Source organism: Lathamus discolor, chromosome 4, assembly GCF_037157495.1.
Source record: "Lathamus discolor isolate bLatDis1 chromosome 4, bLatDis1.hap1, whole genome shotgun sequence".
In the NCBI taxonomy this organism is placed as follows: Eukaryota; Metazoa; Chordata; class Aves; order Psittaciformes; family Psittacidae; genus Lathamus; species Lathamus discolor.
This window is the reverse complement of record NC_088887.1, coordinates 55672286-55678577: the sequence shown is the minus strand read 5'-3', so window position 1 is coordinate 55678577 and position 6292 is coordinate 55672286. Positions and strand designations below refer to the sequence as shown.

Below are 6292 nucleotides of genomic sequence, written 5' to 3'. Positions count from 1 at the left end.
ACAGCTGAAAGAACTACAACTAAAAGGATTTTAACTCACTGACCAAAAAGACATCACTGAAAACATGGGGTTGAGATCCTATTTCTTTGTTTCCTTCCTTCTTTCCTTTCTCCTTTTCACCCTCTACTTAGGATCTTTTATAAGAATAAGAACCTGACAAGTCTTTTGTTCCTCCTGAACAGTTTTAGGGAAGTTCACAAAAATATTTATCATCATTTCATTTTTCAACCTCTGGAGGGTCTGTGGTTTCTCCCACAAATTGAGCAGAGTCTTGTAAAAAGATCATCCCACTCCACACCTGACAAGCCTGAGCAAGACAAGACAAATCTCTTGCTGGAGCAGGGGAGCCTGTGCCAGAGCAGGCTGCTGACAGGACCTGTGACCCTGTAGAGAGAAGCCCCTACAGGAGCAGGTTTTCTGGCAAGACCTGTGATCCATACTGCAGCAATCCATTCCTGAAGGTCTGTACTCTGTGGGAAGGACTCACTTTGGAGCAGCTCATGAAAACCTCCAGCCTGTGGGAAGGTCTCACATTGGAGAAATTTACAGAGGAACACCTGTGAAAATTATTTTTTCTCCTTTTTGTCTCTTCAGTCCTAACCAAGGCTGTCGTTTTTCCTTTCTTTAGTTTTTGGCTGATATTATTTAATAATGCACCCTTTTATAAAATGTTAAAAAGATTCTTTCCAGCAGCTCTTAGCTGTTGTTTGATTCAGTTGCTTCTTTTTTAATGTAGTTCTGCATGGCTGGTCTAGAATTTAAATGAAAATTATACACTAAGGATGACTTGTAACCAGCTGTTAGCTGAACGGCTACCCTTCAACAGTTAATCTGTTTTGTTTAATAATTGACCTCTAATTGGATGTCTTTACTGGTTTTTAATCATTATAATTTTATTATGAAGTACAATTAAGCTCAGAACTGTTGGCACCGTATTACACTTCTGTACTGAAGACATCACTTCTTTTCAGAATTTCTCTCATTATTTTTGAGAATTTTATCTCGAGTATGAATTTCAGACTCTCAGATGAGCTTTAAAATATTAGGCAATATTCCCATTTACTGCGCCCTCATATGAAACAGATTGGAAGTAAAACCAAAGGTGTATAGCAGGATGTTATTTGATGCATATATCTGTCATGCTGTATGATATTAAGTCATAATGCCATGCCCGGCTAGCTCAGTCGGTAGAGCATGAGACTCTTAATCTCAGGGTCGTGGGCTCGAGCCCCACGTTGGGCACCATCTTGGGACGCGTATGGTGGTGGTCTAGCCCAGACTGCCTCAGACTCCGCTGTCTCCGCAGCGCCCCTGGCCTCCCCAGCTAGCCTGCCCCAGAAGGATTTATCTCGTTTCTGTCCCTCCGTTAACGTGTCGGGACCCGTGTCAGGACCCAGGAATTGAGGGGACGGGTCGCCCTCTTGCAGATCTTTGGGCTCAATATAATCAGCATCGTCTGGGGGGTGTAAAGTCTGCGTGGCCGCCCCGACTCCCAGTTTTGGGGTGGCCAACAAACAGTTCTCTGCCGCTTTCCAGGTCTCCTGTTCTTGTATAGCCTTTTTCAGAGCCTGTACGACTTTCCCCTGTGACTTAAGATTTTTCCCACAACCCGAAGACATCGTTTCTTCGGCTAACACTTTAGTACATTTATCCCACACTTTGGGGTGCAGAATATCCACCGGCTGGGCAATAACCCCAGTTTGCAAAAGCCTCACAACTGCAAGAGTAAAATCTTTAGGTTTACAATCAATACCCTACTGACTATGTAACTGTGATACGACCTTCACAAGGGCTTCCATCCTCCTTGCAGGTCCTGGGAGCTCCCTTCTCCTCGCCGGGCCGGTCCAGCCGCTCCGGCCGCTGTTCACCCGTCCAGGTGATTCCCGAAACCCCGTTCCCAGGTTTCGGCACCACTTGTTGCCTTCGAGGGCGTAGTGACCTATCTCAGGAACGGCACGGCGACCAACCCCAGGCCACTTGGTCCATCTGGTCACAGACACCAATGTGGTGGACGGCAAATGGCCTTTATTGGTGGGTAACACGGCATTATATACCCTGAGTTTACAACATCACTTCTGTCTACTTACATCACAAACCAAGCGTTACTGGCTCTAGGGAGAGGGGCCTTATCTTCTTATCTTTCCATACAGCGTGACATCTTCCGACCACCGAACCCTAACTACCACACATAATACAAGGAAATTTTATGTAAAAACATATAGAAGCATGTTTTCCTATGAAAATTGTACGTAATTTATTTGGTGTCCAGCATTTCACAGCTACTGCAGTATAAATAAAATCTACTTGAAATACTGTGGTGCAGAACGATTTGGTGGGTGTGCATGGAAAACTGTAGTCTTGGAGGACACATGTTTTGTCAGATTGATACAACCCCCAAAAATGGCTGAATAATGCCGCTTATCTGTAGCCATATTAAAATATGCTCAGTGATGAACTAGCCATCATGCAAAACAATCAAAATTGCAATTTCTTATTTCAGTGGCAGCAACACAAATGTTAGGGATGCCTTTCTAGCCAAGAAGAATAGACATGAAAGAAATCTATTTGCTAGAAACAAGGCAGTATAAACTTTCCCTGTAAATAAACTGTATAGCATCCAAGGAATATCTGTCTCTTTTGGCATGAGTTTCTGTTCCCAGCAGAGCCAACCTAGTAGATTTCCTATAACACTGTTAAGTAATAGTATAGTTTTCTAACTATCAATATTAGCTAATTGCTTTGGCCTACAGCCAATAGTGTTTGTATTTTTCATTCTATATAATTTCAATATTTCTTTTCATTTTTTTCATTTTTCATTCTCATCCCATGAGAAAACAAATGCAGTTGTTTCCCTCATCCTTCTCAGCTTCACTTAAGAAACAAAATATATATAGCACTGTAAAAATGCGTATCTATGAAGTGATGCCAAAGCTATACACATAATAATATTTTGTTATTTTCAGTTGAAGTACATGCCACGTAAATCTTGTCTCCATTTTTTGTATTGATTATATGCCTCTTCTAGGGCACCTAGTATACAAACCAGTAAATATCTTCTAACAATGTTAAAAATTATTTGCATAACTCTAGTGTGCTGCATAGCTGGAGGAATTCCAAACACCTTTCACTTTCAAAATCAGATCTTCTTCCAACTTTCAAAAGGAAAAGAATTTTCGTATCTTAGTGCAATTGCTTGTATGATTGAAAAGTTCAATACCTTTTTTGTTGTTTTATTGTCAGCTAAAGTATCCTAATACCCTAATATTTCTAAGACATTCTATTAATCTTCTGTAGTAAGTTTAGTGTAATGTAAAACTAAATTTAATGCAGGTAGCTTTAGAAAGTTACTGATAATGTTTAGTTTAAAAATTATTTTCTATTGTTTTGATTTTTTTTGGGGACAGCTTAAATGTAATCTTACCCTTGATGTAATTTGGTAACATTTTTCGTGATCTTTTCCTATGGATATATAAAATATATCCTATATGGATAAATTTGGCTATGTAATCCTATCATGGACAAATTCTAACAAAGTTAGCTGTCTGGAAATATTAGTCTGGAAAATTCCTCAGTGACAGAAATTTATAGAGTTGTCTTCATATGATTTAAACATGCCAGTCCTGTTGGTTTCCTTGGTTAGATTTGATATAATGCTGCCTAATTAATATTTTTGTTGCTTTACATACATTAAATACCTTTTTTCTTGTTTAGTAGTAGTAGTAGTATATTCAAATATTTATATATATCAACAACAAATACAGCCCAATATGCCCACTTCAGTGGTTTCTTTCCAATACCTTAACTGGAGCTGTTGTGAATTTCTGTATCCCATCTTCAGTGAAGGTCTGAAGTAGGTGTGTTTGGGCTTTTTTCCTTTCCAGCCCTTCCTTTGGGCATTTAGGGTAGGATTTGTTTCATGTAGATGTTTAATATACAGATGTCTATTTCCAAGTAAGTCAGCCTGAATTCACTTTATAGTCAAAGAGACAACTAAGTTGTCTTGCAAAATATTTCTTCTGGTCTGCTTTAAGCATCTTCAGTAAGGTGAGACAACACATGCTCTGCCAGATTTTATATCTGTCTACTGACTAGAGAGGGACTTCTGGTTCATTAGTTGGACAAATCCTTCCTCTAACATTTCTTTCTGGTCTTTCTAAGCCAGTGAGTTCCTGCCTGAAAAATGACAAACACCTGAAACTGATTTTCACAGGCTTTCTTTACAATCTGTAAAAATTATACAAATTCTATCAATGATTCAAGTTCTTGCATGTGACCATTATTAGTTCTTTAAATATTTTCTTTAAATGTAAAAAAGATTGCACATTTTTTGAGGTCACAGAAACAGGTACTGTATTTAGACTTAAATGAGTTACTAATGTATTACTGTGCCTTACACAGGAACCCTGGAAATCTAGTTAAAAATAGACTAAATGTTAGTGAGCTATTTTTAACCCGCACACAAATGCTAAAGAGTTGATGTAACAATATTTGTTTAAAAATAAAAAAAAAAATTGACTAAATACGTACCAGGCAGTACAAAACACTTCCTTTACTGTTCTCTGCAGTAGTGAGATAACTGCTGGCAAACCATCTGCTTCCTGTCCTTGCAGTGATAGCACCTTAGCTAGGGGCTGCATGATCTTTCGAGGCAACAAAGCTTGATCAAGACTGGCAGTGCTGCTGAGACAGTAGCTGCCTTCCCTCGTCTGCCTCTCTTCCACTTGCATCTTCAGGCCGTGCCATGACCTGATCCTCATCCTGGTCTGCATGGGCCTTGAAGAGCTGCTCTGTACTTGCTGCATTCCTGCTAGCATCTGTAGCTAGCTGCTGCACTATTCCTAAGCATCCTACTCTTGCGTTTTCTTACAATAATTTACAATGGGTTACAATTGCACAATAATTGTACAATAAGCTACAGTAAATGTATTATTTATGATTAACACAGTTTCTTGTAAACAGGAGAATCTTAGCAGACTTGACTGTCTTGTAACTCGAAACTAAATGGTAGTCCCTCTTCAGAGCTCATCAAGACCTCTAAAGAAAATTCTGTTTTTTATCTGCTCCAGGCTCTCATGTCTCTAATTCCTCAGAAGTTACTGCTTTGTATTAAGAAAGAGACAGGCATAAATACATATCCAGACTTTCAAACAGTAAGACAATTATATTTTTTATATTTTATGATATGCTCCCATTTTTAATAGGAATGCCTCCAAATATAATGAAAAGAACATATGTAAACCAATATTTCAGCCCTACACATTGGTCTCTTTCAGTTTGTTTACCTTTCTATCCAATGGATGTCATCAGAGATTAATTTTTTGGAAATAAGGAAGAGTAGAGATGGGGTATGTAGGCAGTCTGCTTTATCTTCTGTGTTTTCATCAAAGGACTTACATTTCCTCACCACTTTACTCAAGATTAAAACAAAAAATCCCTAGAATAATCTCTAGGTAAATGGTAGCTATTTCAACCAAAGTTATGGATCAGAAGATTTTCTTTTTTTTTATTTTTTTCTTCCTGATGCTGTTGTATGATGACAGGAAATATAACCTTGCCATTCAGCACAGATTAATATTTTTGGTGATCCTTGAAAAACATCTGTTAAATTGGCTGAATGCATTTCTGCAACCACCAATGTGCAAACAGCTATTAACCTTTTAAAAATATGTTCCACACATAATGGCATTTCAGTTTGAATCGGATTATGTCTTTACAGGCTAAAGAAAGAGTAAAAAATTTCATGAAAAACGGAACCATTACAGACAAAGAAAAAGAAAAAGATTAAAACAAAAAAAAAAAAAAACCAAACCAACCAAAACCCAACAATATTAAAAACAAAACAAAAACCAAACAAACAAACAAAAGAAAAAACACCAAAAAAACAAGCACAAGATTCAGTGGTTTAGAGGCTATAGAAGGTGTCTGTTCTCTTTTACATGATTTAACCACTGGTGAGATTGTCAAAATAATACTTAATCTATATTTACAAAATGTCCATCTATATTTTGCAAGGAAGAAGAACAAATGGTGTATGTCCTTTATGATCAGCCTTCTCTTTAATGACATATACATTCCAGAACTGGAAAACTTTATAGACTCTTCCAATGTTATGTTTTTAGACAGGTTGGCATCTTTTGCCCAGAAGGTGAGTTCTGCTAGAAGATAAAACTTTGAATGTAGGTATAATGAAAAAAGTTTTGAGTTATTCTCTTTCCAAGCATAGCACTCTGCACAGTAATGAACATGGAAATACAAACATGAGGTAATAAAAGACACTTTTTTGCTATATTTT

The 6292-nt window shown here is 37.8% G+C and overlaps 1 non-coding gene across 1 annotated transcript; it reads left to right on the top strand.

The window, feature by feature from the left end:
* Positions 1-1169: 1169 nt before the first annotated feature.
* Positions 1170-1242, top strand: TRNAK-CUU (transfer RNA lysine (anticodon CUU)). Its single transcript has one exon. It is a non-coding gene; the product is annotated as a tRNA-Lys (tRNA).
* Positions 1243-6292: the final 5050 nt, after the last annotated feature.